The 12522-nt window shown below is 43.1% G+C and overlaps 1 long non-coding RNA gene across 1 annotated transcript; it reads right to left on the bottom strand.

The window, feature by feature from the left end:
- Positions 1 to 3124: 3124 nt before the first annotated feature.
- On the bottom strand, positions 3125 to 10445 carry LOC123453625. Its single transcript, XR_006632885.1, has 3 exons — positions 10275 to 10445; positions 5031 to 5200; positions 3125 to 3331 (listed from the first exon to the last, which is right to left on the bottom strand). It is a non-coding gene; the product is annotated as an uncharacterized LOC123453625 (long non-coding RNA).
- Positions 10446 to 12522: the final 2077 nt, after the last annotated feature.

The following is a 12522-nucleotide window of genomic DNA, read 5'->3' as shown; positions in this document are numbered from 1 at the left end:
CTCTTAATTAAACCAGCATGGTGTGGCTGGCTCCTTACCATTGCCCTAAACATGTATTGACTGGCTTTTATGTCATGTGCATTTATGGAGCACTTGACCTCCAGAAACATATTCTCAACATGGAACAATGGATAAACATACTGTGCTACCATTCTCACAAGAGAAAGAAAAGCCAACCACTTTATCTGTGGGGTCTTTTGTATGCAAGATTGTATGATACCAGACACTTACAATTAGGACAATCCACTGATTAAAAAAACAAAACATCTAAAAAGACTGTCACACTCTGTCTAAGGTCTCTAGTGGCACCTAGCTGCAGATCGGCCAGCTGATTCCAATCTTAATGCATATGGTTCACTGTGAAGTGAGGCTGGATAAAGTGTGTTGTCTCTTATCAAGCCTCTGACACCCACTTGTAAATTGTTAGACATCAGAACCAGTGGAAGTCCCCCAGGAATTTGGTCCAGTGTCTTACAACTCTTTTTATCCTGTTTCTTCTCTGATTCCTACAAGCATATTTATCTCTCTCGTCCACTAAAACAAAAACAAATCTAACAAAACACAGTAAGGTTTCTCTTATCCTCTCATCTTCCCACAGTTGAACTGCTCATCCTTCTTCTGCTTCAGTGTCATGTATCTGCAATCTCCACTGTTGGGCATGGTTTCTTTCTTTTTAGACTAGAAATTTTATTAGCTATGTTTGAAGTTTGCAATGAGATATTGTTAGATACATACAGATAGTAAAAAGTTCATGATAGTGAGGCAAATAAGCAAATTTAACATCTCACATACTTACTTATTTTACCCAAACTCTGACAGCATTTCTCTGATGATATGTGGCTCATTCACCCTCCAGACTTTTTGTCCTGCATGTCTGCTAATTTGCATCCTTTAACCAGCACCTCCCCATTTCTTCCCTGACTTAGCAGCCATTGTTAAATCCCACATCTCTGTACAGTCACCCTTCAGCATTTATGAGGTTTGGTTCCAAGACCCCTCCAGATGCCGTACAGTCTGGTTTCTAGTAACAACAACTCCATTCCACCAGTACCAATTTTCTGTGGTAGTTACCATCTCCTTGTTGAGACAAACACCTAGCCCAAAGCAGCTAATGGGAAGAAAGGGTTTATTTTGGCTTACAGTATCAAGGTAGAACTTTATGATGGCAGGGGAATACATGACATGAGAAGAGGATGGACATCCCCTCTGCCACAGCAGATGGAAAAGAGCAGCAGATGATGAACCAAATTCTGCTAGGAGGGAACTCCTATAACACCCTTAAGCCCACCTCCAACAACACATCTCCTCCAGCAAGGCTACACTTGCCAAATTGCCATTAGCTGGGGATCAAGCATTCAAAACATATTGGTGTATGAGGAGCATCTGATTCAAAGCACCACAGATGACACATCTAGACCACATTTTCCTTGGCCATTTCTTCATCCATCACCCATCAGTGAACTGTGAGGTTGCTGCCTTGTCTCAGTGATTGGGATTCAGGCTGCAATGAACACAAGAACACAGATTACTTTATGGGGTATTTCTCTCATTGCAAACACTTTTATCACCACACTCCTCAAATGCCTTTCCAAAAAGTGCTTCCAATATTCACTTAATTGAAAAATCCAACACTTACTGTTTTTTTTTTTTTTATTTTTTTCTTAGCTACCTAGGCTTATTTTTGCATTTGACACTATGGTTTAGTTTTTTTAAAAATCTACTAACCACATCTTTTCCATTTCTGTGTCATAGGCCATGCTAATCTGACTGGCAGCTCCTCACTAGCTTGGACAATCCTTACAGATAACACAGGACCCTCTGCAGTGTGCAGTTCCTACACAACCTCCAACCTCATCTTCCATAGAGATCCCACAGCTAGCACCCTCACCCAAATCCTATCTCCTAAAGATGGCCACAGACAATTAGGCACAGTGGCACTTATACAGCCCACGCAGTCCTAATCTGCCCAACTACCTGCCTCTTCCTTCAATTTCCCCTCTCCTATTGCTCTGTGCATACCGTTACTTCCTCTGTGTGGCCTCTTGTTTAAAAGAATCCATGAGTATAAAATACTTGGTCTTTCAGAGTGATTTATGTCTTATCATATCTTATAACAAACAAGTCTTCATCCTTATAATGCATATTCTGTTCTTTTTTGTTTGTTTTTTTTGAGGTAGGGTCTCACTCTAGCCCAGGGTGACCTGGAATTCACTACGGTATCTCAGAGTGGCCTCAAACTCAGTGCAATCCTCTTACCTCTGCCTCTTAAGTGCTGGGATTAAAGGCATGTGCCACCACGCCCGACTTTTTTTTTTTTTTTTTGTAAGTATTTCTCTTGGTTTGGAAACAGCTGTCTGGTCTTTCAACTGCTTTTAGTGTATGTGTGTATGTGTGTGAAGGGGTATATGCATTGTGTGTGTAGATGTGCATACCCCATGTGTATGCTTGTAGTGACCAGAGGAAGATGTTGGGTGTTCTTCTCTATCTGCCTTATTTTCCTGAGATAGAATCTCTCACTGAACCTGAAGCTCCCTGGATTTTGGTTATACTGGCTGAGCAGGGATCCCCAGTGGTCCTCCTGACTCTACTGCCCTCCGCACTGCAGTTATAGGCATGTGTGACCATGTTCAATGTTCTTATAATTTTTGTATGTCCTATTTTTTTAACATTTTACTATCTTGTTACTTACTTGCTTACAAAAGCTTTAGGGGAAGAGTCAGACCTATAAGGTAAGGGGTTTCTAACTGTGAGATGGGGCAGGTGATAAATGAAAGAAGAAGGCTTGCTTCTTTCTTGGTGAGGCCAGGAGAGAAAGTAAACTCTTGCAACCCACACAATAAGCATGTACAGGGCTGGAGAGATGGCTTAGTGGTTAAGTGCTTGCCTGTGAAGCCTAAGGACCCTGGTTCGAGGCTTGATTCCCCAGGACCCACATTAGCCAGATGCACAAACGGGTGCACGCATCTGGTGTTCGATTGCAGTGGCTGGAAGCCCTGGAGTGCCCATTCTCTCTCTCTGTCTCTTTCTCTGTGTCTGTTGCTCTCAAATAAATAAACAAAAATTTAAAAAATAAGCATGTACAATCTATGATATTAAATCAGAAAGCACCTTTACACCGTATAGTTCCTGTAAATTCACCGTTGTAAGATCCAAGTTCAGGTTTTTGGACCCATGTGCTCAATTGTTGTAATGGTTGCTTCTAGTCTCTCGGTGCTTGCTGTAATCAAGATGCTAAAACTGATTTAGCACCGAGTCCTTCTTTTCTCTCCTTGGCTTTTCTTAAAAATCTCCTCTATTATCACAATGACTGTAGCATATGTTCTTTCCAGGGCTAGAACACAGGAAGAGAAAAGGATTCTTAAAATCTCTTCCCTGATTAATACTATCTCAAGATGGCTTTACTCTTTACCATCCAGACAGGAATGCAAGCTGGCCAGGAGCTCTGTGGTCCTCTAGGCATTGTGGCTGCCAGACCATCCCAACTTCTCTCTGTGGTGTTAATCCCCCACGCACCATTCACTCTGCACATTTTCTCTTTTGGGGTCTAAGCAGTCCTCTCAGGCAGGATTTAAAGTAGCTGTGGGTTGTCTTCTCTCTGCCGTAAGAAGGCACAAGAGGGCACTGTCTTTGGGACAGGAAAGAGGCTTGGACAAGACACTGGGCTACCAACACCTTGATGTTGAACTTCTGGGCCTCTAGCACCAAGAGAAGTGAACTGACATTATGTACATGTTACAAAATAGCTCTACTAAAACATTTAGGAGCCACATGCAGCCTCTTTCCATTGTGGGGACTACAGCGTTCTCAGGTAGTGACATCTGTGCCACCAAATCTTCCCTTCTTTTTCCTCTTGAGCCATACTCAGAGCTGCTGTACTTCTCCACACAAGAAACTCATGTGGAGTCTGTGGAATTGCTTCAGTTTAGCCCCTCTCTCCACCTGCTCCTTGAATTCCCTTTCCCCATCCCTGCTCCCTTAAAGCCCCTCTTCTCCCTCCTCCTGCCCCCTTGAAGCCACTCTCCCCAATCCTTTCTTGAAGCACTTCTCTCCTATGCCCCCATAAGGGTCCTCTCCTGCCCTGCTTCTTTGAAGAGACACTAACTTTAACATGGTGACATCTCTTCCCCTGGAATTTTCCCCCCTTATATTGGAACAGAGCTCTGAAAATGGTTTCTTGGACCTTCCTTGAAGTCATCTCTATTCCTTCCAAGTTTCACAACCGAAACTTTCACTCAAACATCACACTGCCCATTTTCAATTAGAGAAAACTGAGAATTCTTCGATCCTTTTACATACTTATGCTTTCAATGATCTTCACTTAGATAATGATACCACATGCATTTGGAATTATATGTGCAAGATAGGCATTAAGTATCAGATTTTTTTTTTCTTCCAGATATACTGTGAAGAAGAAGAAGAAGAAGAAAAAAAACAGGCAATAATTTCAAACACTTAGTTTTCTGTGCCTGTGCAAAATCTCTCTGTTTGGACAAGGCAGTGATCTATACTCGCGATTCTCTTACTTGGCAGCACATCAATAAAACCTGAGGAACTTATTTGAAATTTGCATGTCCGACTCTGTTCCAGGCCTAGTAAATCAATCCCCGTGCAGCAGCATTTGTGTCAAGCTTCACCTGCGATTATCTCGTGCAGTTAGGCCCGTAGCCCTTCCTGGTGGTAGCTACTCAAAAATAACCATGCCACCCAGGGGTGAAGGAAGGTAACAGCCATTCATGGGGAAGTCAGGAATAGGCAAGCTTACAGGGCCTCGGTCGCTCCAATGGAGCGTGTCCGTTGGAAGTGAATTCCAGCAACAGCTGAGTTGTTTCTCCACTGCTCACCAGCCATTCACTGTTATTAGTGATCTCTGCCCCGCCACAGTGACCACTTAGTCCCACCTCCAGGTTGCCCAGAGAGTCCCCTGTCTAATCTGTCATCCTGGAGTGTCCTTGTTTAATAGAGTTACTAAGAAAGCCCGACTCAACCTTCAAGTCCACAGCATCTGCTCCAGGGCTGATTCCCTCACTTACCCATTTATCTACTTCCTCTTCCCTAGGCTTGACTACTTGGGGCTCCCCTGCCAATTCTCTTGTTTTGTGTCTTGGTAGCCTTGGGGATTTTAAACATTTTTTTTTTTCCTCTTTTCCAGTCTTCCTTCATCAGAGAATTGAAGTTCTCCATGGCTTCTCATTGGTAACCTCTGGGTATGAAAAATTACATCAAAAGTTCATGACCTTTCAAATGTTTTCATGATCGGCTATTTTGATTTTACCTTCACCCTCCCCCTCCCACAGCAGAATCTCCTACTGCGTTCTAACCCAGTGTCAACTTTGGCGCTGGGTGGTATTTGGATTCTCTTAAGAGACATAGGAGGTGTCAGCATAAACTTAAGACTTTCTTTAAGGGAGCCTCTTTAAGGGAGTCTAGATGACTGAAAAAAAAATGTTTTCTTTACATCTTCACCTTCTTTTGCTTCAGTATTCAAGATAATGAGAATCTTTCTTGTAAATCATAGAGTATCCTAGCCTATTTCTTCTCCTTGCACCCCATCGTAGCTCACTGCTAGCCCCTTTATGGTGTCCTGTGGTCCACCAACTTGAACTTCAGAGTAGCATGACATTAACGTGCCTTTATAGTTCTGACTTTGATTTCTCCCCACCATATTCCTATAGCATTCAAATTTTTCATGATCTTCCAAACATGTTGTTGACTTCATTCATTTAGGCTTCTATAACAAATATACCATAGAATGGGAAATATGAGAATGTCTCTCACAGGTTCGAAGGCTGAGAGGTCAAGGTCAAGGTATAGACCTACAGGCAGTCTGCTGAGTCTCCACATTTTGGTTCACATATTCTTGTTGTATCCTTCTGTGGTGGAATGGGTCAAGGAACTTCCTAGGTTCCCTTCCTATAAGGACATTAATCCTATTTATGAAGGTAGAGCTAACTAACTCCTCAAATGACAATAGGCCTGATAGTATTGTATGAAATAGCTACTTGCAACCCAACTTTATAAACAGTGAAATAGGTTTCTGTTTTAACTTTTTTTTTTTTTTTTTTTTTGAGGTAGGGTCTCACTCTATCTCAGGCTGACCTGGAATTCGCTATGTGGTTTCAGGGTGGCCTCAAACTCAAGGTGATCACCCTACCTCTGCCTCCCAAGTTCTGGGATTAAAGGCGTGCTCCACCATACCCAGCTTTGTTTTAAATCTTGTCTAAAATTATAAGATTCTCAGGTTCAATCTGGAATGAACCTGGGCCTATCAAAACCTGTGCCATCATAGTATCAGTTGTCCCCAATGCCACATTCCTAATGAAGGCTCTTTCAATTTTCTTATAGTCCATTGGGCTCATTCCCATATAATCAGTGTTTCTGAGAGTGTACTCTATGCTAGATACCATACCACTTGGGGAGACAAGGACATGAATGACACAGAATATATCTTTGCTCTTCTAGAGTTCAGATGCACATGGCAAACACATGACTAAGAAAATCAAAGAGTTTGTAAGTGCTGCAAAACTCATGAACAGAATCATAGCAGGTGATTGTATCTAGAGGGACCCAGATATTATTTGATTTTTTTTTGAGGCAGGCTGGCTTTGAACTCAAGATTGTCCTGATACAGCTCCCCAAGTGTTGGGTTTACAAATATGTGCCACCATACCCAGCTGAGATAGGGAGAATTAGAAAAACTCTCTGTACCCAGCTAAGACATGGAGACTTAGAAAAAGCCTCTATACCCAGCCTAGATAATGGAGAATTCAAAAAGGCCTCTATATCCAGCTATAAATAATTTAGAACTAGAAAAGGTCTCTATACCCAGCCAAGATTGAAAGAACTAGAAAAGGCCTCTGTGTGGAAGGGATATTTAAGTAGGGACATGGAAAATGAGAATGAGCCAAATCAGTGAAGTTTAAGTAAATTTTTTTTCAGAAAATTTGCATGTATATATATATATATTATTTTTTTTTTTCTCTTAAAATCTTTGTCCAGCTTTGGTGTTAGAGAAATACTGGGACTTGCTGAATGGGTTCAAATTTCTCTATGAACTTGTCCAAATTGATTTTTCCCATTACAAATATTTGGAAGATTTTAGTCAAGAAGACACCTGAGTCTGAAGTCAATTTTTTGTTGTTGTTTTCTCAAGGTAGGGTCTCACTCTAGCCCAGGCTGACCTGGCACTCACTATGTAGTCTTAGGGTGGCCTCGAACTAATGGCGATCCTCCTACGTCTGCCTTGCAAGTGCTGGGATTAAAGGCGTGCGCCACCACACTTGGCTAGAAGTCAACTTTTAAAGAAGGTTTTACAGGCAAAATTAATTTTTAAGGTAGATAAAGAACTATGTATTAAGGTCATATATCTCTGCTTAAAAGAACTTGGTCTTTCAATAAATCTTTCCTTCCTCTCTAAGCTGTAACATTCATTGCCATAATATTCATAATGATCTCTTAGCCACCTTTTAATATTTGTATAAGTTTTAGTGATATCTTATTTAATGATTTCTCATTTCTGTTATTTATCACTCCTGATACCATTGATTTGCAAACCCCTCCCCAGGATGAGTCTGGCTCAAGTGCTATCAAATATTTGTTTTTTAAAAAATTGCCAGTTTTTTTTTTATCTCATTCATTTTCTCTGTTACATTTTCTGTTTTATATAGAGAGTTTTGCTCTAATTTTAATGTTTCATCATTTTGGTATTTTGAGTTTAACATGCTCTTTTAGCATCTCTGCATTGTTTTGAAGGAGGAATCTAAGAACACTGACTTGAGATCTATCTTCAGGATTCTCTGGCTGGGAGGAAAATGGAACTATTCCCAGTCTTGTGTGACCTCTAACCCTTCCATGTGGTTCTCTCTGTGGCCCAAGTCTTCTTAGAGATGCATACCAGCAGTAGCATGGAACACAAGATCCTGGAGAGCCCTACACAGCTAACTGCAGCTCTTTCTAGTCCTGGGCTCTCCCTGAACTCTGGCTTCCTTGGTTTCCTGACTCACAGTGATGTCTCCTGAATCCAGCAAGAATTGCTAAGCGTTGCCTGGCTCCCTCTTCACCCCTGCCATTACCGGCAAATTGTCTTCAGGTGTAAGCTTGGGCGATGGCAGAACGTAGCTTTGCTTGCTTCTCATACCTGGCTGGCGTCCAGTGCTTTGAAAACCATGGTTCTATGTGTGCTGCAACATGCTTTAGTTTTTTTAGTATGGAAGAAGAAATCCAATTCCGTTACCCCATCTCTATCAGAGATGCAGTTAGAGGAGTGAAGTTTTCTCACTCAAGGTTCAGATTGTTAGCACAGACTTTTCTGCTAGGGCTATGGCAGGAGTAATGAGCTTGAAATGAGATTTCTGCAGGGGCTACGGAGACAGAGGATGGTCAGAGAGAGACCACCAGATGTACTGAGCATTTGGATGTAGGAGAGGGAAAGAAGGGCCCAATGCTGTCTTGTCACATTTTTGTAGAACAATTGTACAGATGGCAAAAGCTGGGGATGGTGACCTTGCCACAGGCAGTGGTCAAGAGTTATTGCCTGGACAGGAGCTTTGATACATCCTTGTAATCATTTAGATGGATCTAGTTCCATGGGGAGAGGGCTCTAAGAATATGGAGCTGTGGGAGACTTGGGAATGGGAAAACAGAGTCCACAGCTCAGACAGAGCTGGGAGGAAGCCCAAAAGAAGGAATATTATCTTCCTACAGATGTCCTTCTTTTGTTGAGTTCCCCAGAAATGCTCTTCAGTATTAAAATAATTCATGCATTCCCCTGTCACTCAACCTGCCCATGAGCTGTTGAGGTCAGGAGAACTGCCTTACTTTGTATGGCTCATTGGAGATGCAGTGTCTGGAGCCTAGAACTACCTTGGAATGAATGAATCAGGACTAAAGAGATTAAGAGATGATTGATATGAGGTCAAGAGGACTGAACCTTGTCTAAAGGGATCCAGGAGAAAATTCCAGGAAAATTAGACTAGAGGGAATTAGACTCAAATTGTTCTTTTAGCTTCCTATTTTCTGATCTATAGTCCTGGAGAAATGATCTTTTGTATTACTTCCTTGAACACAGTCAATGCAGACTGGAACTCCCTGGCTTTTTGCTATGGAACCTATGAGGACACAAAACAGTTAGGCTTCCTGGGTTGACGTTCCTATTCTTTTTGTCTTTTGTCTATTTTCAAGCAGATCAAAGCATTTCTTGTGAAATGTTTTGGCCCTGGATTAGGATTTAAGATTCACCAAGGGCAAGAGCAGACATTAATAAAAAAACATTTGGACCCTTTCGAACTGGGGGGCCACTATGAGGGTCAAAGAGGCCAAGTGTATCCCTGCCAGCCACAGAGACATAAAGATGTCTTTCCTAAGAAATTGGGCTCCGGTTAGTGGCAGGCTCCATGACTACCCCCTGCTGTGCTGGAACACCAGACCTCCTTCTCTTGACTTACAGGACTGGCAAAGCCAGTGACAGGCGCCTGGCCCTACAGCCTGGCTGAGATCCGGCAGACTAAAAGCTGAGCAGAAAGTTGCAGAGAGAGGCAACCTTCTGAGGTTAACCACGATATTTACAGTTTCATAATTTCTGTGGAGAGCCATGGTCTCGTGTTTTACACATTCAGCAAGTCGAACAGACCCTGAAAGGTTTAACTGTCCAGTTGAAGCTATAATAAAGTTTATTTTGATTAAAACCTGAAATGAATCTGAGTTTGGATTTTTCAGACTGGTGGCTTTAGGTAAACAGTTTACTTAATATCGTTTTTGGCTCTTTTTCAATAAACCCCCGTGATAATCCCATTCACAGACAAAACAGATCACAGATTAGCAGACACTGTTGTAAAACAGCGCAGTACCTGCTCTCCCCGCTTTGAAGAAGCACTTGTCCATCTCTGTTTTCAGCGCTGAAGGCAAAGCTGCTTTCAGCCACGGAGGAAAGGACCGTGACATTGTTTCGCTCCTTTTTATGCCACAAAAATAGATTTTAATTAAGCACATAAAGTGAGCTGGGCTTGGAGCTGTTATTTTCCAGAGAAGGCATGCTGGCTTTATTCAAATTGGAAGAGACCCCAGTTGAATGCCAAAATCACCTATGCTTACATTTCATTTTAATGTGCTCAAGTTCAATAAAAGTTTATCATCTCCATTAAGCCAGTACCTATTGGAACTGATTTAATCTCCTCAGCACAAAGAACCACATGAAAGAAATCAAGACCCTAGAACAAGACTGTGTGCATTTTGAGTAAATTCCATAAAGAACAAAGCAGCCACGGAAAGCTGTTTCTCACCTGGTCTTGTATGTGTGCACTCGTGTGTTCAGCCTGGGAGCTTGTGTACAGAGATCCGAGTCTCTATAGTACGCGGCCCTGGCCGTCAGCCACCGTAGCATGCCGGGGAGTCTGCCAAGCTGGGGAGTCCTCAGCTGCTCAGTGTCACAGCACCGCCACGATCCCACCCGGACTATGAATTGTGTGACATTTGAACAAACAAATGTCACGTGTAGGGGGTGCTAGTCAAACGTCTACTGGCAACAGCACAATGAGGACGTGTGTCTTGATTCTAGCCCCGGAGAGCTACGGTGCGCACACAGACACGCTCTCTGATGCTTTTTCTGCAAGCAGCAGAGTCACCTTGCCCCTCGTCTGCAAGGTAAACATTTCCCCAACCCACACTACCTCCAGTTCATGACTAGGTGTGAATAGAGCTCCAGAACTCAGGTGTGTCAGGTCATTGGTTCAAGGTGTGACGTGCGACCTGAGCGAGAGCGGCCCACAGCGCTTTCTTACTTGACCTGGATCTGATGGGCCAGCGCACCCAGCAGATGAAGCAAGTTGATACAGGGCGGAAGGAAGGAGGACGCCGAAGGAGCCCACGGGGACACCAAGGCAGAACTCGAGGTCAGGTGGGAAGGTCGCTGACTTGAGAAAATGTCTTTTTTTTTTCCCCCAAGTTGTGTGCCTGTGACTCAGGGAGAGCGGCAGACAACACAGCCCTACCTGCCATGTGCTTTGAGGCCAGAGGGTGACTATTACTCTCAGCTTGGTGTTAATGTCTCAACTGCAAGGATGCCACTGAAAGACTTAGGAACCTGGTAGTAGAAGGACTTAGAGTGACATCTTTTGAATTGCTTTGAGAATGTCAGTATCTCCTGAAAACACCTGGGTAAACTGTGAGTGGGAGCTGGAGGTCCTGCTTGCACAGGCTGGGGCATGAGCCGCCAAGGGCCGAGGGAATGTGGGTTACATCTCCTGCTCTTGGTATTCGTTCAATGAAGGAGTATTTACAGCTCTTCTATTGAGGCCAGACCTAGTAGACTGTGTTAGCTTGAGTTACTGTAATACAGGACCGTAGACTGGTAAGGAGTGGTTCCAGACAGACATTCATTTTCCGGTATTCTGGAGGCCAAGGATCTCAAAATCAAGGTGCCGAGCAGGTGGGTTATATTCTGAGGCTTCTTCTCCTAACATACATTTATTGTCTTCTCTGAGTGTTCTTGAGAAAGAATGAGAGAGAGAGAGAGAAAGAGAGAGAGAAAGAGAGAGAAAGGTATCCAAGGTGTGTCTGATGATGGCACTAATCCTGTGAGGTCATGCTCTTCCCTCATGGCCCATCTAACTATAATTATTACACCAAGGCCCCATTTTCAATTGAAACACCATCTCATTGCTGGGGAGAGCTTAAACATATGAACTTGGGTGGGGGGTACACACAGTTAGCCCATAAAGTGCCCTGTGATGTTCAAGATGCTTCTATAGCAGTCAGGAGAGAAAGAATCAAAGATGACCCTGAAAGGACAACGGTGACAACCTGTTTTTGTCACCTTTCACTGGAGCTTAGAGGAAACCACTCCCATGGCTTCCATGTGTGTTCCTGCTTTTGTCTTACCCTGGATGACCTTGACTAAGGTACAGCGTGGCTGACTTTTTCAGTCGTTGGCTCATAGCTGTCTGTTCACAAAGGGTACTCTCACAGCCAGCGCAGAGTTCCCTAGTTTCCTGTTGCTCCAGTCACCCTCCGTCATCTGCTTGGATTTTTCAGCACTTTAAACATTTATAGTTTAAAGCGTTTTCTGGGTTTTTTTTTTTTTTTTTTGGTTGTTTGCTTATTTACCATCTGGTGGTCCCCAGCCCTCTGTAATGTGGCTTCTGTGACAGCAGGATTTAGTCTTTCAAGATTGTCATACCAGCACTCAAGGGGTAGAGGCAAGGGGATCAGAAGCTCAAGGTCATTCCCAGCTACATAGTGATTTCAAGGCCATGTGAGCCTCTGTCTTCAAAAACAAATATTTCGTGTTCTTCCCAAGCAGAAGAGTATGTGGCAAACTTTGAATCAGCATGGTCTGGTGAATTGTAACTGTCACAGAGAGGTAGAGTAACAATCCAAGAGCATCTGAGATGGTCCCTGGGGATGGAATGGTTTTGACAGGTGGACATGCGAGGTAAGGGGTGGGGAAGAAACCAATCCTTTAGCTCTGTCACCATCATGAAGTTCTTCATGTCTTACTTAAAGGCTCTATTTCTTCCTTTTCCAATTTCA

This window comes from Jaculus jaculus, chromosome 12 (assembly GCF_020740685.1).
Source record: "Jaculus jaculus isolate mJacJac1 chromosome 12, mJacJac1.mat.Y.cur, whole genome shotgun sequence".
Classification (NCBI taxonomy): Eukaryota; Metazoa; Chordata; class Mammalia; order Rodentia; family Dipodidae; genus Jaculus; species Jaculus jaculus.
Note: the sequence above shows the minus strand (reverse complement) of the source record. Positions and strands in the feature narration are given on the sequence as shown.